The following is a 22,928-nucleotide window of genomic DNA, read 5'->3' on the forward strand; positions in this document are numbered from 1 at the left end:
ACGCTACTTTCGACGATCAAAACCTCTAGCGCCCTGGGTATATATCGTGGAGGATTGGTGTCTTTAGCAAAATATCTTAGATGAAAATGATAATTATTTTGACAATTTAGGTTTTGATCTAGATAAGTAGAAACTGATATAGATTAGTTCTATCTTTTGACAGAGGTGTTCTATCAAAAAACTTTCCTCGACAAAGTTGTTCGTTTGATATTTTTAACGTATGTACTGAAGACAGTTATACTTTATAACTTATGTAGATGGCACTACATGACATTTAAAAAAAAATACTCGAGAAAATGAATTTTAACCTTTTTTTATGAAAAATAATAAATGTTTTATTTCTACATCTTCAAAAAAAGTTTCAAAGTGTGTTATCATGACATTCGCTCCTGGGGTTGTTATCTTTTCTTTCGTGAATATTAATGAACAATTTTATTTAAAAAACATAGCTCTTTTAAAAAATAAATAAATTTTGTCCTCTATAACTACCAAACGTGGATCTTTCAGATGGCATTGATTGATTAAAAATCAAATTGCAATGTTTGAAGATAGGTTTGAAGAAAACCTGTAAAAATCACTTGCAACTGTCCAAACAAAAGGGATTAAAACATCAGTGCTGCGGTGAAAATGTGCTCCAATAAAAGTTCAAAAATCTCCAGAACAATGCATTGCAAAATTAATACATCAAAAGATAATATAAGCAACCCTATTTTTCAAGAGCCACGCTACCTTAAATCTTAAAACAAATAATAAATGAACCATTATAGATAGCCTTGTGTATTCAGCAAACTTGCTTCAACTCATTTGTGTTATTAAATTGTAGGGCATTCCGCAGGAAAACTTCACACATCTAAACAGTCGATACTTTGAACACCTCAACCATAAGGACCACCCTAATTCCATTCATTTGAAAAACTCGACAAAAAAAAAACTAACAAATTAGCCAAATACATTATAAAGCAAACCAAACTATTTGGGGGCCATCAGTTTTGTATTCCTAAATACGGCTTTGGGAAGCACCATGGTCAGCTTTCGATATGTACTGAAAATTTAGTGCCAAGTTTTGTGTTGACGTCGTAATAATACAAAGATAAAGAGGCTCGCAATGTTCTATTGAAAATTTTCTCCAGAACTAGTCTTATTACGCAGTGTAGCGCATTCCTCTGTACTTGACTCTTAAAGGGCACAGGCTCTGGGTATTACTATAAAAATTAATTCTGCCTGACACTAGTTACACTGCTACCAGTTGTAATATACTTAAAAATACATTTCTATACTTATTGTGATCATTAAATACAACACGTATAGTGTAAAATATAGTTAACCCTTAAATACATAACACTGTTTTAAAACAACATTCGAAAAGCATTTTAAAATTATCACAGTAATGTATTGAAACTATGAGACAATTTTAACATAATTTGGAGAAAAAATATTAATATTCCCTTTAAGGGTTAATATGACTCCCATGTTTGGAAATAAAGTCAAATGTGATGTCAATTGATACAAAAAATATCTATTGCACATTTTTAAATGACTTATTATGTACAACAAGAATGTTGCCAAAAACAGAACCCGTTTGTTGCCAAAATCGGAGTGTGCCAAAATGAGAGCATGCCAAAAACGGAATGTGCCAAAAACGGAATCTTACTGTATATATATATGCAGGGTGTTTGGTTCATGAGTAAGAATCTCTCGAGGGGTGATTTACTGTTATATTTGGAGCAAAAAATCGTTCTACACATACTATTAAATCTCAACCGTTACTAAGTTGTTGAACTTTTTGTGTTAAAAACTTAGTTGTCTTAAAATAGCTCTAACTCAAAAAATATACTTTGTATTTCAAATATTTTAGATCCATTGGATAAGTGAGAAAATTTTCCACTGAAAAATGTCCTCAAATGTTTCAGCTAATTAGGTTAAGTAATCTTTTCACAGTAATTTAATTAAAATTTAACAATTTTGATTGATTTTTCGTTCACTTCGCGAAAATCTTAATAGTTAACATCACTATTTTCATAATTCAAATTGTTAGTCTTGAAAAGTTGTATAATTTATTCTTTGACATGATACACTTATCTTGTCTTGTTTTCATGTGTTTGAGTTATTGAACTTGGATATTTTTATCTCATATTCACTAATACTAGCTCTTATTGAAAAAGTATGGCACTAAAAGCCAGGAAAATTTTGCAGAGAAAAATTTATTAATACCTTTCAGTTAAGTGAATTTAGTATTCTTTTAGAAGTTAATTATCAACTATAAAAGTTAGTGTTGTTATTAGCATTTTCGTTATTTTCTTAAAATAGTAAATAATAAACTTCACCATTATTATCATGGAATTAATGCATCTCAGCAAGTTCTACAATTCTTCCTTCGACTCTATTCAATTATCTCTCTTAGTTTCGAAACAAAATCATTTATATCTTCTCGTTTCATATGCAAAAACAACGATTTCGAACACACTGCATTTGTGATAAGGCCATGCTGTGTTAACTATTAAATTGCAGCGAAATGAAAAGCTATAGGGATAAAGTGTCAAATAACAAGTTATAGAGAATATTAAGGGGCAACAAATGAACAATAGTGACAATAAATTTAGTTGATTAATAATTAGAATAATTACAAAAATCACCAAAAAACGCAAATTTTGAGTTATTTTATCTGTACATACATCGAATGGAAATTTCCTCAGCTTTCCAATGAAGCCCTGATAATAGCGATATAAAGCAATTTTTTTAAATTAGTCTTTTAAGAACTTTCAAGTCAATTACAGGAAAGGTTTAGAAGTCAAATTACAAGGAAACGAGAAGAGATAGGAATATTATGTTGAAGAACAAATTATGAATCGTCCTCAAACCCAACTTTTGGGTAATAGATATTGCTATAATCATAATTCATTATTTTGAGAAAATTACGAAAACCTCATCAAAAACTCCAACTTTTAACTACTTTACAGCTAAAAGGTAATTAAAACTAATTATCTGAAAGATACGAGAACATAATTCAATAAAAAATTTTCTCACCTTTCCAATGGCACTAAAAGATGTAGAATACGAGGTATACTTTTTGAGTTAGAGGTGTTTTAAGATAGTCAAGTTTTTTACACAAAAAGTTCAATAACTCTGTAACGGTCGAGATTTGATGGTATGTGTAGAACTATTTTTTGCTCCAAATATGACAGTAAATCACCCCTCGAGAGATTCTTACTCATGAACCAAACACCCTGTATATATATACAGTAAGATTCCGTTTTTTGCACGTTCCGTTTTTGGCATGCTCCCATTTTGGCACACTCCGATTTTGGCAACAAACGGGTTCCGTTTTTGGCAACATTCTTGTTGTACATAATAATTCATTTAAAAATGTGCAATAGATATTTTTTTGTATCAATTGACATCACATTTGACTTTATTTCCAAACATGGGAGTCATATTAACCCTTAAAGGGAATATTAATATTTTTTCTCCAAATTATGTTAAAATTGTCTCATAGTTTCAATACATTACTGTGATAATTTTAAAATGCTTTTCGAATGTTGTTTTAAAACAGTGTTATGCATTTAAGGGTTAACTATATTTTACACGTATATGTTGTATTTAATGATCACAATAAGTATAGAAATGTATTTTTTAAGTATATTACAACTGGTTAGCAGTGTAACTAGTGTCAGGCGGAATTAATTTTTATAGTAAGACCCAGAGCCTGTGCCCTTTAAGAGTCAAGTACAGAGGAATGCGCTACACTGCGTAATAAGACTAGTTCTGGAGAAAATTTTCAATAGAACCTTAGTAACATTACGAGCCTCTTTATCTTTATATTATTACGACGTCAACACAAACTTTCAGTACATATCGAAAGCTGACCATGGTGCTTCCCAAAGCCGTATTTAGGAATACAAATGGCCCCCACTGATGGCCCCCAAATAGTTTGGTTTGCTTTATAATGTATTTGGCTAATTTGTTAGTTTTTTTTGGCGAGTTTTTCAAATGAATGGAATTAGGGTGGTCCTTGTGGTTGAGGTGTTCAAAGTATCGACTGTTTAGACGTGTGAAGTTTTCCTGCGGAATGCCCTACAATTTAATAACACAAATGAGTTGAAGCAAGTTTGCTGAATACACAAGGCTATCTATAATGGTTCATTTATTATTTGTTTTAAGATTTAAGGTAGCGTGGCTCTTGAAAAATAGGGTTGCTTATATTATCTTTTGATGTATTAATTTCTGCAATGCATTGTTCTGGTGATTTTTGAACTTTTATTGGAGCACATTTTCACCGCAGCACTGATGTTTTAACCCCTTTTGTTTGGACAAGTTCAATAACTCTGTAACGGTGTAGATTTGATGGTATGTGTAGAACGATTTTTTGCTCCAAATATGACAGTAAATCACCCCTCGAGAGATTCTTACTCATGAACCAAACACCCTGTATATATATATATATATATATATATATATATATATATATATATATATATATATATATATATATATATATATATATATATATATATATATATATATATATATATATATATATATATATATATATATATATATATATATATATATATATATATATATATATATATATATATATATATATATAATATAATATATATATATATATATATATATATATATATATATATATATATATATATATATATATATATATATATATATATATATATATATATATATATATATATATATATATATATATATATATATATATATATATATATATATATATATATATATATATATACATATATATATATATATATATATATATATATATATATATATATATATATATATATATATTATATATATATATATATATATATATATATATATATATATATATACATATATATATATATATATATATGTGTGTGTGTGTGTGTGTGTGTATTGCCTTAGGCATGATAACAGGAGGAAATAACAGATTCATCTCTGGCAGATGGTTTATTTTGCTATTGAGAATAATTCGAGCCTTAAGTAATGGGGTAAATCCAGTACAAGCTTTTAATACTTGCACCGCATTACTGCTTGTGGTGGCTGAATAGAAACATGAGGCCGCGGGATTTTGTACCACATTACCGTAAACTAATTCTCGCTTTTCCTCTTTGCTTTTTTACTTTCCTCTTGTATTGGAGCTTGCTTTGAAAACATAACTCTTTCTCTTCGCAACTCTCTCGAAAGAGCTCCCCTTGTTCATTATATTTGTATCGACCATCAGACGAAGAGAGTATAGAAACATACTGCTATATTTTATAAGAACTACTATCCTCTTCTTTGGGAAGACAATAAAAGCCTACCGACCATCAAATTCACAGTCATTGTCAATCATACGACCGGTGTGTTGGCCTCGCTTCTGTTACAATTTTTTGTATGATTTTTCTTGAAATATTGAGCTGCCTAAAAGTACTGTTGTGACCCGTAATGACAATGAAGAGATAATTGTTCAGATATCGCTATCCTCTACATGTTTATTGAACCAACATTCGTACAATCCATGACTAGTTAAACCGAGCGACAGAAAACTGTTCTTTATAATGGAAGAAACCTGCTGACGGAAAGATCAATTTATATCAAATACCGTTACAAATCTATCCACTTGTTGAGGAAGAAAATCTAACGGATGAAGTGAAACAGTGATTGCTGCAGGAAATTATTGAAAACGATACACCGGAAGTGGTTTTGAATAGTGGAAATTCGTACAGCTGCCAACATTTCCGGTGATTTGTGAATACTCAAAATAAATTTGAAAACTATAATTATCAAACCATAAGGTATGAATTCAGATACGCTTTAAAATACCACTGTTTGTTACCATCTTATAATTGTGACCTATTTAAATATTGCGCGAGAAGTACCTGTAATAATAATTTTTGACAAGTCAATTGAACAATGGTTGAAATGAGTGAATTAGAGAATTTCCCGCACAACCTCTCGCTTTACACAATTTGTTTAGTGAACTGTGAAACTGTGTCAGGAAAGATACCCTGTTGAAGTTATAACTGTATATTAGAATTGCCTAGTGATGGCCAGGGATACAAATACATTTTTGCTTTCTAGGAATCTAAAAGGGACAGATATTGTACCGACACAAAAATCAACTCTTTTCATGAACACCGCCCAATCGAAAGGTGATTGGCTTCATAACTCGAATACCAAATATGAGCTTGTTCGGTTTCTGCTGAATTACTCACAAGAATTTTTAGGTTTGTTTATGAAAATATACAAAAGGTCGATAATGGATATAATAAAAGCAGTAAAAATGCCAGTAACATCTAGTGCATTACAAAATGTACAGGTATAGTTTAAGGAGAAATGATCAACATTTGCCGAAAAATAATGTATAATATGTCATATAACGTTATGTATTGCCTAATTTCCCTGCTTAGAATAGGACATTCTCAAACATTCTTTTGACCTCTGCGGTAATCTCCAACCAATATACAACCTTCAACAAAATTGTTCGCAATAGAGCAATAGAAGAATTTACGCGGCATGCAATTATATATATATATATATATATATATATATATATATATATATATATATATATATATATATATATATATATATATATATATATATATATATATATATATATATATATATATATATATATATATATATATATATATATATATATATATATATATATATATATATATATATATATAAAGATGAGATTGAAAAGTGATCTGAGTTGCAATGAGTCGGTGACAATGATCAGAATATTTTTATAAACTTAGAAGTGAGGCAATATGAGCACCCTATGGTTGAAGGAAAATATATCTGCAGCAAAACATAAAAATAATCCCAAATTATCCTCTATTGGCAGAATACAACTTATTTTTTGCATGCAGTTATTAAACGTGCAGAAGAAAATTCAAAATCTTTGAAAATAATCGTTGTTTGTAATGATCGATTTTCGGCTTAGTGAAAACCTTGTTGGGCAATATGAGCAATCTTAAGAGGCAATATGATCAGGTCGCCAGAGATTGCATTTTATAACAAAATTTGAAAATTATTTCACTTCTAATCAATAAGAATCATATTTTCCATTGATTTAGTGACATTCAGTTGCCAATGAAATTCATTTTATGGTTTTGAACAGCATTTTCGGAACTATTAGATACAAATTTCCATTTTGTTTTAATAATATCTTTGCGAGTAATTTTCTCGAGCAAATATTATTATTCGTCGTTCGTAGTAAATTCAGGTATAAAACGTTTACATGGATAACTTTTCGGGATTTAATGCATAAACTTATATGAGATTTGCGTGGTGCTCATTTTGCCCCATTCTCTAGAGCTATTTTTGCAAATTTTTTGTGGGAACTATAAAGTCTTGTTAAACTATTTTTATGTCCGAAATAGCTAGAAAGACGTTAAATATTACGGAGATGTATGCATTTTTCAATTACCGCACACATACGTCATGCGAATGCTTATTTCACATATCGTGAATCTTATAACATTTTGTTTTTTGACATTCTGACGGACTTTGTTTTTTTGTTTTTTTTGTGATTTATTATTTGTTTTACGTCGGAATTGAATATTACGTCATCTAATGGTGACTGACGGAGTATTCGTGCAAACAAAAAAAAAATCGAAAAATGTTCATAGATTCTTGGAAAACGGGGGTACTCAACTCGCCCCACATGGCGATATTGCTTCACTTTCCCCTATGCTTGTTTATTTCACTAAAAATGTACTGTAGCACCTAGGAGTTTGGAATTTCTTGACTTTTCATCTTTCGTGGAGAGCAAGGATTTTCCATATAGTTCAAAATTTTTGGACATTCCTGAAGGGCTGTATAAAAAGTGTGAATAAAGTGTTAGTGGGTCTTATTGACCCGGATTTCGAACTCAGTTTTATGACACATTTTCAGCCAAACCTATATGAACTGATACCCAAATGGTTTGTTAGAGTTTCAATTTTTAGTTTCTGGTAAATATTACCCTTTTTGACCTAGTTGGCCAGTGTGAATCGGTGTCGAATGGGGTCATGACCTACACATATCTTTTCGGCTGCTTAATGGCCTACCGGATGACCTGGAACATCAATGCAAATGGTCAATTCATGATCCTTGTCCTAAAGCTCTGAGATTTTTTCGAAAATGTTCACATAAATTCGTGTCTGGGAAAGGGACCACACTGGTTACATAGTGACCTTTAAGAAGACCCGGAACTGGCCTGGAAGTCTGATTTCCTCGAAAATTATTTTTAGAATTATCCGTGCAAAGAAATCGTATTGGTGACCGGAGCAAAGGCTCTATTTGTGAACTGGCCAATTGTACGCCGGATCATCCGAAAGTTCAATGGGTCTCTGTCCCGGTCACAAGTACGAATTTTGGCGAATGATATACTCTCATATGTTTTCAAAAATATCTCAGAGCTCTAGGACAAGGGTCATGAATTGGTCAGTTGTACAGATGTTCCAGATTTTCCAGCCATAACTACGAATTTATGTCAATGCAACAAATATTTTCTAAAAAACTTCAGAGTTCTTGAACTAGATTCATGAATTGACCAGTTATTCCTGATCTTCCGGATGATTTTCACGTATAATCCAAGGTAAACTAGCTGAGTCACAGTGTCAATATCATTTTAGATAAGATTTCATATGAGTTTTCAAGTATATTACAATTTTTGGGATTAGTTTCATTGATTGACCACATTGTCACTTGTTCAATATTAGTTAGAAATTCAGCTTGTGCGACCACCCCTGGCTGCTACTCCGTTATCGATCTGGATTAGCTGAAGTTGCACAAGGAATCAGTAGATAATTATGCTTGGGAGTAGCGAAACATCTTTCAATGTGCAACTCCTGGTAATCCTAAAGTGTTTATTATTGATCAATACCGGCGCCGGCTAGGCCTCAGAAAAATCTCAATGACCTCGGCTGGGATTGAACCCAGACCAGCTGGGATGGGTGGCGTTAACTCTTACCACTCACCCACCGGCGTCATCAACATTGTCGCTTGTTCAATATTATAAGACATACTATCATACCGCCGGAATCGACATCGGAATCCTAATCCGGAACAACCATGATCGGCCGTAACATGTACAAATTTGATATTTACGCTCTTATTTTTGTTTTTGTGTGTTTATTATTAGTATTCTGTCAATAAACCTGTGGTTTATGATGACGATTCTGCATACATCTATGTATGCCAAACATAACCCAATTCGACACCGATTCCCACCGACCAACTAGGTCAAAATGGTAATAGTTGCCAGAAACTAAAAATTGAAACTCTAACAAACAATTTGAGTACAAGTTCGTATAGATTTGACTGAAAATGTGTCTTGAAATTGAGTTAGAAATCCGGGTCAATATGACCCGCTAACACCTTATTCGTTATAAAAAGTTAACAACTAAAAAAAGGTAAAAAAGGATTCAGAGAGAAAAATATTGCTTAGTTAGCACATTTTGTTTAAAAGAAATTGACTAAGAATTTCTTAGAACATTTCGCAGGTTTACCTTGAATAACAAACAAAAATGATATCTGATGTTTGAACTCCTAAACCTTGAATTCACAAACATCGATACAATACCCAAGAAATACCAAGAAAGTTCCCCGCAGGTAATACATACCTAAAACTAAACAATTGGGCGGAAGTTTTGTTGTCTTCCTAACTTTAGTGTGGAACTGATGTGTATTGTCAGTATTTTGTTACATTCTTCATACAGGGAATTTGGTTCATGGTTAAGATCCTCTCGAAGGATGATTGACTGTCATATTTATAGAAAAAATCGTTCTACACATACCATGAGATCTCAACCGTTACTAAGTTATTGAACTTTTTGTGTAAAAACATAGTTGTCTTAAAATAGCTCTAACTCAAAAAATATACTTTGTATTTCAAATCTTTAAGATCCATTGGATAGATGAGAAAATTTTCTACTGAAAAATGTCCTCAAATGTTTCAGCTAATGCGGTTCGCAGTAATTTATTTAAAATTTTACAATTTTGATCGATTTTTCGTTCACTTCGCGAAAATCTTAATAGTTAACATCACTATTTTCATAATTCAATTTGTTAGTCTTGAAAAGTTGTATAATTTGTTCTTTGGCATGATACACTTATTTTGTCTTGTTTTCATGTGTTTGAGTTATTGACCTTGGATATTTTTATCTCATATTCACTAATACTAGCTCTTATTGAAAAAGTATGGCACTTAAAGCCAGGAAAATTTTGCAGAGAAAAATGTATTAATACCTTTCAGTTAAGTGAATTTAGTATTCTTTTAGATGTTAATTAGTTTAAAGTTAGTGTTATTATTAGCATTTTCGTTATTTTCTTAAAATAGTAAATAATAAACTTCACCATTATTATCATGGAATTAATGCATATTAGCAAGTTCTACAATTCTTCCTTTGACTTCATTCAATTATCTCTTTTAGTTTCGAAGCAAAACCATTTTTATCTTGATATTCATATGCAAAAACAACGAGTTCGAACCCACTGCATTTGTGATGAGGCCATGCTGTGTTAACTATTAAATTGCAGCGAAATGAAAAGCGATAGGATAAAGTGTAACTTGTGAAATAACAAGTTGTAGAGAATATTAAGGGCCACCAAATGAGCAATAGTGACGATAAAATTAGTTGATTAATAATTAGAATAATTACAAAAATCACCAAGAACGCAAATTTTGAGTTATTTTACTAGTAAAAAGTCATGTAGTACACTTAACTAAAAGATATCTGTACATACATCAAAAGGAAATTTTCTCAGCTTTCCAATGAAGCCCTGATAATAGTGATATAAAGCATATTTTTTTAAATTAGAGTCTTTTAAGAACTTGCAAGTCAATTCCAGGAAAAGTTCAGAAGCCAAATTACAAGGAAACGAGAAGAGATAGGAATATTATGTTGAAGAACAAATTATGAATCGTCCTCAAACCCAACTTTTGGATAATTGATATTGCTATAATCACAATTCATTATTTTGAGAAAATTAACAAAAACCTCATCAAAAACACTAACTTTTAACTACTTTACAGCTAAAAGGTAATTAAAACTATCTGAAAGATATGAGAACATTATTCAATAGAAAATTTTCTCAGCTTTTCAATGGCACTAAAAGATTTGAAATACGAGGTATACTTTTTGAGTTAGAGGTGTTTTAAGATAAACAAGTTTTGTACACAAAAAGTTCAATAACTCTGTAACGGTTGAGATTTGATGGTATGTGTAGAACGATTTTTTGCTCCAAATATGCCAGTAAATCACCCCTCGAGAGATTCTTACTCATGAATCAACCACCCTGTATAACACCCTCATCTTCAATTATATTTATATGTTCGTAAGTTCATTACGTTTATTTTCAATATATTAGTTGCATTTTTGTTCATTCTATACTTTTCATTCATCTTCAAAGATTAGAGATTAGAAACGATTTGAAATGTTACCTAAATTAGAATGAGTTGAAAATTGTGAACCTGTCAGACATGCCTGAACCACCAGCTAACTTGTGCCGTGTTGGACTAGAACATGTTATAGGAATATCTATGCTCAAAATGTTTATAGAAACATCAATCTACATATTGGGAACATGTCTTCGAAAACCATCTATCTGCTGTTATAAAATAAACGATGATCAACATCGTCGGGTAACTGAAGACTGCATATGATAAAATTAAATCCAATTCCTTATCAATTCGGATGCGAAAAATATTTTCGTTAACAGATTATTTGTAGCAAAGCGGAAATAGCATTTCTAATAAAACATTGTTTACATGCATTTTAGTTAGGAGGCTTTGCATATTACTGCAAAATTTACACATGCATTTCTAAATCAGTTTTCATTTGTTTTATAATCTTCCGGCTCCAGCCGTGCTAGTGCCCCGAGTGCACCATGCTCTGAAACTCTAGCGAAATCATCTTTGAGTAACGGCGGCCGTTTGTTTAGTGTGCCACTAATGCGACTTCCACGAGGGCTAAAATAAAACCTGCATAAATTTGTAACGTTTTCTGTAAAAACGATTTAATCCACCTATCAGTGAGATGAGACCTTTCGTACACGTATCACTGTTGTATTATTCATTAGTTTGCCAGCTAAGTTTACAAGCAATTAGATGTGGGATAAGCACAGTTTCGAGTCCTGCACGAATAACACTTCGAATTAACTGAATAAATTAAAGAAAAATCAAATAAAAGTTTAAAATAAATATGAAGCAAAACAATATAAAAAGATATTCATAAAATGGATAGAATGATTAACATAAATCAAATTAATATAATAAATAAATCAAATTAGCTCAAATGAAAATTACACAACATTAAAAAAATTTATGAAATTAAGAGAGTAAATTAAATTGTTTCAAGATAATAAATTGTCATACAATAACAAAAAGAACTGACTAAACCGAATTGATAAAATGAAGAAACTGAATAAAATATGTGAGCTGGTAAGAACTAACCATTTAATAAAATGATTAAAATAAACAATATGAATAAAACCATAAAATTTGAATAATAAGATAAATAATATGAATAATATTAACTCTTTCATACCTAATATGTTTCTAGCACATATAGGGTTCCAAAACCATTTTTCTTAAAAGTGTTAGAGTAAAGAAACACGAAAAACCTGTTTTGATCAAGATAGATGCTTTTCTAGCAGTGTTAGGAGCTGCAGAATTTTTACATACCAATCCTTAATAAACATCTCCTGCAAAGTTTTCAATAGTTGAATTGGGCAGAAAAGGTAGCCGAAAGCATTTCAAATTGTTAAGATTTATCAGTTTTCAAAAATATTTGAAGAAAACGAAGATATATCAAAACATAATTTTTCACCGATAACTGAAAATGCCTCTGGCAGCACTGCTCCAGTAGTATCCAAAAAAGTAAAACTAATAATTGTGACTATCACCCTTTATTTGGGCGCTAATAGTTACAAGAAATATCCGTAGAACTGAAGTCATTGCAATTGACTTCAGTTCTACGGATATTTTTGGTAACTATTACCGCTCAAATAAACGGTGATAGTCACAATTATTAGTTTTACTTTTTTGTGAAGAAATCTTGTCTAACCTCAAATTTATAGCTATTTGAAAACGTTGTTGTTTATAAATAACAGGATAAACAGAGGGTTAATAAAATTAATAAAATGAATGGAATGGATAAAATAAACAAAATGAAGAATTTGCATGTTTTCTGTCTACACATTTTATCATAATTTTTTTTCATTTTATTTGTTTTTAAGCAGTTAAATTATTAAAATAAAAAAATCAGCAATATTAAAATAAATAATAAAAAAGTAATAAAATTTACAGAAGAAATTATATTGTGTCTAATTAATGTTCTAGATGAAATGAATAAAGTGAATGACTGAACAAAATTAGTCAGATTATTAAAATGAATAAAAGTGTGAACCGGAAAAATGTTATAAAATTGCATAACACAAAAAAAGTGAATGTTAAATGAATGATTCGAAAAAGATGCATGAGATAATAAACTGATCGGAATGAATACAAAAAATGAAATGAATACAATAGATAAATAAACAAAATGAATAAAAACAATGCTAAATGAAAAACGTTTTTAATCCACCTAACAGTGTGATGAGACATTTCTTATAACTCTTCGGATATTATATCGTTTGAGAACATTTAGAACTTGATGCTTCGCGATGTTTTTGATAACACATACTTCATGGGATAGTGGCAGGACTCAGAGAATCTCTCAAATCAGCATAGGACAATATCATTGCTAGAAATCTCAAACCAAATTAAAGGGAAAGCGAAAAAATGGCCCATAAAATAGACATACCAAGAATTATTGTTAATGCTCTGTTAATAAAATATCTATATTGTGGTGGGAAAACTGAATTTTCCTAAAGGGGTTATATATTGAACTGAGCCGAAAAAATCGAATTTTTTTTGAATCGATTTGAAGTTTATACTTTACTCAAATTTCCAATGCGACTGAGAAATAAGAAATCAACGCTTTTTCTTGAAAAGGGCGATACTAGCAGTGATACCATTCAAAGAAAATCAACAGTGAATATTTCCAGACTTGGTTTTATTTCCTATTTAAGAACTATTGTGTTTTTTTACATCCTAGATTGCATGATTCAGTGATCGAAACCCAAAACTTCATAAAGTATTTGAAATTATTAAATTAAAATTTGTGTTTGCTATAGAAATTGACAAAATGATAGTATCGCCCCTTTGGCGATTGTTTACCCTTTGGCGATTGGTCCCACCTATCAGCATTGAAGTATCGCCCTTACGTTTTTTTACAATAATTATCGTTCTACACCACCGATTTCGTCCGTGTTTTTTTAATAGAGATCATTGTTACTATTTACAGCTGGTATCAGCTTGATAATCCTAAAAAAATACGAAAATAACAGTTTCGCCTCTAAACTGCTAGCAAATAAAGTATCGCCCCGTTTGTTTGCATGGAGCGTGGAAGGGCGAAACTTTAAATAAACAAACAAAAATACAGTTTCGCCCGTTGTATTTTTTGCTATAGTTTAAGAAAGTAATATCGTAGAATCAAAATTTTTAGGTTAATTTGTTGCGTTTCAAAGCCCTCATTCGCATGTATGAAAAAAGCCCTATGTTTACATTTGTAAGTATCGCTCTTTTCACAAAAAAGCGTTGAAATGAATTCGCAGCTCCTGATATCACGCTATCTCTGAAGTGCATGCGTGCATAGTTTCAAATTTTTCTTCGACATCGACTTTTTCTAAAGGTGACTTCCCAGTAGTATCCTTGATTTGAATTATTATCGCTAATCCTAATGCCAAAGAACAAATAAAAACCTCACGAAAACGAACCGTTTGGGAAAATCATCATCATTACTGGAATTTTCATTTTCACGAAACTTTTCGATAACCTTCCGTCACTTGCCTTAATGCACTGGGTGCACAGTGCTCTGAAAATCTAGCGAAATCGTCTTAGGGCACCAGCGGGTCTAATTCAGAGCTATCTGGCGGCGAGTTAAATCTGGAAAGAATACTAAAAATTAATTTCTATTCCATAATTTTCAGTTCAGCAATCCGAGAGATCGTGCTCACCGCAAGCCATGAAAAATAGGCTACCTTGTGAAGCGATGGTCACTATTTATTAAAAAATCACGGTTAAATAAAAATTAAACTATTAAAAAATTTCAAATAGTTTATAATTTTCACAAACTTATTAGGAAAAATTGTTTTATTAGCTTGTGTAATATTGTGTAGGAAAAAAGCTAAACATTTCAGTATTTTCTCTATCTACAACATATAAACCCTTAAGTATACCAATTAATTGGTATACGAATTGGAATAGGTTCGCCAAATTTTGGAAGAAGTCTATAAAATAACCCCTTGAAAACTACCTAAAAATTGTTGTCGTTCGATGCAATAAAAAAATCTCCAAAAATGAAATGTACCTATTAATGTGAAACAGCGAATAATACATACAATAAAGACCCATTTTTATCAGTTTCATGGTGTACTTTAGGCTGATAAAATGGGGACATTGACTAAATCGGGCAATTTTTTTTCTTTATAATAAACTGAAGCTGTTAAAATATTCTTCTCGTCCCTTGATGTAGTTTGATAACTATTTCTGATTATGGTAACCTTTTTATTTTCGCATATTTCGCATATCTTCATGATAAGGAAAACATGCTCAAGAAAGGATTTACTCGAATTCAGTCTTGTTCGTCTGCTAGAGCCCATCAAACATATGTTCATTTTTGGCTGATAAAATCGGGGTTTCAATGTGTTATAATAGATATTCAGCATTCGAGGAAGTTACTTTTGAACGAGTGTAGAACGACTTTGTTTCTACTTACTTGAAATCAGTGGCGTAGCCAGAAATTCGGTTTGGTGGGGGTTTGGTGAAAATCGATCATACTGTCCAAACGGCATAATTCCGAAAATTCACCATGAATACTTCTTGGACGATATACGTCAAAATTATTTTATCAAATGATGTGCTGTTTAACGTTTGTAAAACTCATCGAAAATACTAAACCTCCGAAATTGGCGGTTTCAAAATGATGCTATCTTGACCTTAAATTACTGTTTTTGAACATTTGACCTGTACATATAATTGGGCATACAACAAAAATCAGATGCTCATCAAAATCGATCAGAACCTGCTAGAATCGAATGGAAATCGTCATTTTTCATAAATTTCTCTCTACATTCGGAAAGTGTTATCCTCGTTATTAATCATATTACGTTTTCGTCTCAACTCGACGCATTCCAAAAAATAAAAACCTATTTTAATCCACCTAGTGGTGCAATTGTGCTTGTTTCATTTGTCCAGACTACGATTCCATGGCTGGTTATGTTCAATGCAATGGTGGAAATGAATATTACATGTTCAGTACGATTTGCACATACATACAATGGATCGACAGCCACGATCTTGAGATACTATGTGATAGTGAAACATCGCTTGAAATCAGCGGCAGATCATGGAGAAAGATCCGGGAGGTCCAGGTCCTGCCGAAAATTTTCAACTTGTTAAGAAATTTTAAATTAGTTTTAATTTTAAAGTAGCAACCCCTCACTGCATACTCCCTCCGGGCCGGCATGATTGACGATTTTTGGAGCGATTGCATAACCTTTCTATATGAGAAAGGCAAAAGTGTACCAAAGTCCAAAGAAGTCAATTTTTGTCAAACATCTCAATGTTTCATGCATTTTAAAGTCATTTGACATCAAAAATACAAATTTGATTTTGAAAATTTTTCATTTCAGTTTATATGGGAATTTGCTGTGTGATTACACTCTTCAACTCGTAACTCCGGAACCGAAGTCCAATCAATAAAAAATTCAATAGCAGATGGGAAGGTTGTACCTTTCATTTGAGACTAACTTTGTGCAAATCGGTCCAGTCATCTCTGAGAAACAGAGGTCACATTTTTTTTCCACATACACACATACAAACACATACATACACACACATACACGAGGAGGGGCATAAAGAGTGGGGGTGCACTAAGGCATATAAGTGCCTTATCTGCACCGCTAAGAAGCAAGCCCATAAACATGCTATGGGCGGACCTTCGTGTCCCTTCGGCGAGTTAAATAAGAAGAAGCCGTGAGAGTCACACAGCTAAATCTTAACCATTGTGCAGCAGCCCAACAGCTGCTGTGGCAGTCGGTCTCGGAGTCGAGGACAGATGTCGCCCTCTTATCAGACCCGTACAGCATCCCTGCCGGCAACGGCAATTGGGTGTCGGACGGGTCTGGAATGGTGGCAATCTGTACAACGGGAAGGTTCCCGGTTCAAGAGGTAATACACCCCTCCGCCGAGGGTGTGGCGATTGCCAAGATCAATGGTGTGTTCTATTGCAGCTGCTACGCCCCACCAAGGTGGCCAATAGAACAGTTCTACCAGATGATCGACAGGCTCTCGTCGGACCTCGTGGGCCGGAAACCGGTAGTAATAGCGGGAGACTTCAACGCTTGGGTAGTGGAGTGGGGCAGCCGCTGTACAAATAGCAGGGGTCAAGCGCTAATGGAAGCGTTTGCGAAACTCGATACTGTGCTAGCTAATGATGGCTCCGCTAGTACATTCCGTAGAAACGGAGTGGAGGCGTGGATTGATTTGACCTTTGCCAGCCCGAGTCTTGCTCCAGGCATGGAATGGAGGGTAGACGAAGGCTACACCCATAGTGATCATTTAGCAATCCGCTTTAAGATCAACTATGGTGTGCAGCATCCGAGGGCGGGAGATCCCTGTCAGGTACGCGGGTGGAAGTCCAATCACTTCGACAGCGAAGCTTTCACCGCGGCCCTGGGACTGGAGGCCAACACCGACAGTCTAAGCGGGGATGCGCTGGTAGCTGTTCTATCACGCGCGTGCGACGCCACTATGCCGAGAAAAACACTGCCAAGAAACGGTAGATGCCCGGTATACTGGTGGAGTGCCGAGATTGCAGCTCTACGGTCAGCCTGCCTCAGAGCTAGACGTAGGATGCAAAGAGCTCGCACCGAGGATGCAAGAGAGAACCGCCGTGAAGTGTTTCGAGCTGCGAAATTAGCCCTTAACAAGGCTATTAAAAGCAGCAAGAGAGCGTGTTTCGACAACCTGTGTGAGAGTGCCAACGCGAATCCGTGGGGTGACGCCTACCGGATTGTGATGGCCAAGACCAAAGGGGGCTCCTCACCCCCAGAACGGTCTCCGGACCGGTTGGCAACGATTATCGAAGTACTCTTCCCGTCTCGAGCCACAAGCCCCTGGCCACCTGCACTACGAGACAGTGCGGGCACGGTCGAAATGGTGGCTCCAGTGACGAACGAAGAACTACTCGCAGTGGCTAAATCCCTAGCAATGAACAAAGCTCCAGGGCCGGATGGAGTCCCGAACAACGCTCTCAAGGCAGCGATCATAGCGAACACGAACATGTTCAGGCTAGCTATGCAGAGATGCCTTGACGAGTGCCGTTTCCCCGATAGATGGAAAAGGCAGAAACTGGTGCTGTTGCCGAAGCCCGGGAAGCCGCCAGGCGACCCATCGGCGTACAGACCAATCTGTCTGATAGACACGACTGGCAAACTGCTTGAGAGGATCATCCTCAACAGGCTCACCCCGTACGCGGACGGTCTGTCAAGTAACCAGTTTGGCTTTCGAAAGGGTAAGTCCACAGTGGACGCTCTCAACTCAGTGATAAATACTGCCGAGATAGCGATCCAACGAAAAAGGCGAGGTATTCGATACTGTGCGTTAGTGACACTTGACGTGAAGAACGCATTCAACAGCGCAAGCTGGGATGCCATCGCGCTCTCGCTACACCGGCTTAGCCTACCGGTGGGTCTGTACCGGATCCTGGAAAGTTACTTCCAAAACCGCGTACTGATATACGAGACCGATGCCGGTCAGAAAAGGGTTCCGATTACCGCCGGAGTCCCGCAGGGCTCGATCCTAGGCCCGGTGCTATGGAACCTCATGTATGACGGGGTTCTGAGACTGAAGTTCCCTCCTGGGGTCAAGATCGTCGGCTTTGCCGACGACGTAACCTTGGAGGTCTACGGGGAGTCAATTCCTGAGGTAGAACTAACCGCAGAACACGCGATTAGCACGGTGGAGGAATGGATGAGCGCGAGAGGCCTGGAGCTCGCTCATCATAAGACGGAGGTAGTTATCGTCAACAACCGCAAGTCGGCACAACATGCAGTTATCCATGTGGGAGAAGTCGCGATCACTTCACAGCGAAGTCTGAAGTCTCTCGGAGTCATTATAGACGACAAGCTGACCTTCGGCAGCCATATCGACTATACGTGCAAGAGAGCGTCGACTGCTGTTGCGGCACTACCGAGAATGATGTCCAACAGCTCAAAGGTGTGCGCCAGTAGACGTAGGTTACTGGCAGGCGTTGCCGTATCTATCCTCAGGTACGGCGGCCCGTCATGGTCAAGAGCACTGAGGGTAACCAGTTACCTACAGAAACTGGAGAGCACCTACCGCGTGATGTGCCTCAGAGTGATATCTGCCTACCGCACGGTATCACACGATGCATCCTGCGTGATAGCGAGCATGATGCCAGTCGGGCTGGTCATTCGGGAAGATGAGGAGTGCTTTGAGCTACGTGGAAATAGGGGAGCCCGCGAGCGCACCAGGGTAACCTCGGTCGCCAGATGGCAGCGTGAGTGGGACAACTCCTCGAAAGGTAGGTGGACCCACCGGCTGATACCTAGCATATCGAGCTGGGTGGGAAGACCCCATGGGGAAGTTCACTTCCACCTGACACAATTCCTGTCAGGCCATGGCTGTTTCCGTCAGTACCTCCACAGGTTCGGGCACGCGGAGGTCCCAGTCTGCCCGGACTGCCCAGGTGTAGATGAAACTGCCGAGCACATACTGTTCGTATGTCATCGGTTCGACGTCGAAAGAAGAGCAATGCTTGACGTCTGTGGCTGGGACACAACCCCGGATACCCTTATCCAGCGGATGTGTCAATCGGTGGAGAAGTGGAACGCAGTCTCGGCTGCTACCATCCAGATTGCCAGTAGGCTACAGGTAATCTGGCGAACCGAGCAACAGACGGCGGGCACGACTAACTAGTGATTGGTTAGTTGGAGCGAAAAAGGCCAAGCGCAAAATAAGAGAGTGAATGGTCTGTTCATGCCGAGGTAGGTTGGCGCAGCGAATGGCAACCGCGTAAGGGGTAAACCCAGCCACCCCGAAGCAAGACAGAAGAGTGAGTGTATAGGCGTATAAGTGGACTGCCTCATGCCAAGACGGGAGGGTCGTAGCGTAGTATGTTGGAACTAAGCTATCGATGCCTCATGGCGTGGCAGAGGAGTGAAAGGGTGAGCATCCAAGTCAGTCTCACACTGCATGTTAAGGGTGAGCATAAAAGTCAGCCTCACAGGTTGGTAGAGGCTAGCACAAAAGTCAGCCTAGCAAGGAATGAAAAAGGTGAGCACAAAAGTCAGCCTCGCATGGTATGTCAGAAGTGGGGCCTAAGAAAAATGTCCCACATGGGATGCCAGAGGGAGTGACAAAGGTACAATAGAGTGGCACGATTGAGAGTGAATCAGGTGATAGGGTGAGCACCCAAGTCAGCCTCACATGGATGGGTAGGGCGAGCACAAAAGTAAGCCTAGCAAGGAATGAGTAAGGTGAGCACACAAGTCAGCCTCGCATGGAACGTAAAAGGTGAGCACAAAAGTCAGCCTTATGTGGGAGTGTTTGAGAGTGAATCAAAGTGTGATTGAGAGAGCACCCAAGTAAGCCTCATACAGGATGTATGATCGCGCGAGTGAGAGTGAATGAGTACATTCAGTACAGCCATCCCCCCAGAAGTAATACCGAGAGGTAGTTCCTGGGAGGAATGATGGCGGAGCCCAATGGAGTTTAGTCGGTATTAATGGCTGGTCACCATTTGAGTCCGACACGCCCCCAGTGCACCCCGTGTGGTAGATTGGACCCTGCCGTTAGCACGTGTACTGGGCTAGGACATAAAGGTCTTCTCCATTGTAAAAAAAAAAAACACACACACATACACACAGACATTTTCCGATCTCGACGAACTCAGTCGATTGGCATATGACACTTGGTTCTCCGGGTCGGGATTGATTGACGAATTTTAGAGTGAATCAGAAAGGCAAAAACATTTTTAGCAAATGTTGAAAGTTATGCATTTTTTTGGTGAGCAGTTCTATGTTTCATAGACATTAAATCAATTTTAACTTCGCTTCCTATTAAATAAAGACAGTACATTTCTACAAAAACGAGCTCAATTTGAAAATAAATCCAATATTTTTTTTGGTGTGGTGGTGGGGGGGGAGTTGTATGGTGTTAAACCCCAAAATCCTTCTCTTGGCTACGCCGTTGCTTGGAGTTATTTATTTCGCTTTTCATTTTCCGATATGGTCCAGATCGATACGATGGTTATAAGTTAGAAAAATTGCAGTCAGAAGGTTCGCACAAATGAACATTTTTGTACTGATAAGTTATCAAGTTCCTTCCAGACAACTTGGAAGTGTTCAGTGACTATTTCTAGCGGTTGTAGATAGTAAAATGAAATACAAAATTAGTTTTATCGAAATAATGTTTAGCTTATTTCAATGGATTATTACTATATTGAACAATAAATAGGCGACAAAGAGTAATCAACAAACAACAAGCCATAATTTTTAAAGTATTCAAAATAGATATTTAATGTCTTTAGTAAAGTTATTTGCAAAAGTAAGAGCTACAAATTTGCTAAAGACATCATTTCGATATAATCACTTCCAAGAAAATTTGTGAAAATATCTCACTCATAGAGGGATTAATCAGCAAAAGCACAATACCAAAAGAAAGGGCATATTACCTCCATTAAATTCTCCGAAGATACTATTGACCTAAAATAAGCCGTTTTGGCGTTAATAATAGATTACATGTTTTTGGTCATATTTCTGGCAATGGGAAATGATAAAAATCTTCGTCCGCATTTAATGTTAAATATCTCTTTTGATAATAGTCCGATTTCAACAATCTATAGCTTGTTCGAAAGGTATTTGTTAAAGCTGTCTAAAAACATATAAATTGTTAATATATATATATATATATATATATATATATATATATATATATATATATATATATATATATATATATATATATATATATATATATATATATATATATATATATATATATATATATATATATATATATATATATATATATATATATATATATATATATATATATATATATATATATATATATATATATATATATATATATATATATATATATATATATATTCAATTTCGGCAGATAATTAAAAAAAACTGCAAAAACGCCATTTTTACGCATTCAAACATTCATATCTTGGAAACTAAACATCAGAATCAAAAACAAACTAATAGCGACACACACACACAGACATTGTTCCAAATCGTCAAGCTGAGTCGATTGGTATATAAGACACGGCCCTCCGGGCCTCGGAAAAAATCTTGAAAGTTTGAGCGAATTCTATACATTTCTTTTACAAGAAATGTAAAAATCGTTAAAATGAAATGATCATATATTTAAAATTAGTCAAATATTTTAAATGCAAAAAATAAACAAAACGAGTATAATCCATGAAATAAATGAACTGAAAAAATAAAGAGTTGTGTACAGGACACGACCACGGTGACATTAAAAATGTAGCTTTTTTCAAGAGCGTACAAATGAATTTTATCTATCACACATATCGACTCACGTTCTTGTTCACTCGCCTGTTTTCATATGTTACAATTTGCTATATACCCTCCCCATCAAAACATAATGTATTGAAGGTCTTTTAACGGTAATCTATTAATTAATCAAGTATCTCACTAGGTGATTGGCATTATTTGGCTGATCCATCTAGTAAAAATAGGCTGGTCTGTCCAGAAAATATATTCAAAAGAAAAGTTCCATATTGAGAGCTGTGATGAGGAAGCCCACGCCCGCCAACGGAAAT

General features: G+C 35.1%; 1 protein-coding gene across 3 annotated transcripts in view; it reads left to right on the top strand.

The window, feature by feature from the left end:
- The first annotated feature begins 5,360 nt into the window (after nucleotides 1–5,360).
- Nucleotides 5,361–22,928, top strand: part of LOC131683179 (uncharacterized) — a 933,050-nt gene continuing 915,482 nt past the window's right edge. For all 3 annotated transcript variants that reach the window (XM_058965020.1, XM_058965019.1, XM_058965021.1), the window contains exon 1: nucleotides 5,361–5,798. The gene's annotated coding sequence lies outside the window, so the exon portion shown is untranslated. The remainder of the gene's footprint in view (nucleotides 5,799–22,928) is intronic.

The sequence above is a fragment of the Topomyia yanbarensis genome, chromosome 2, assembly GCF_030247195.1.
Source record: "Topomyia yanbarensis strain Yona2022 chromosome 2, ASM3024719v1, whole genome shotgun sequence".
Lineage (NCBI taxonomy): Eukaryota > Metazoa > Arthropoda > Insecta > Diptera > Culicidae > Topomyia > Topomyia yanbarensis.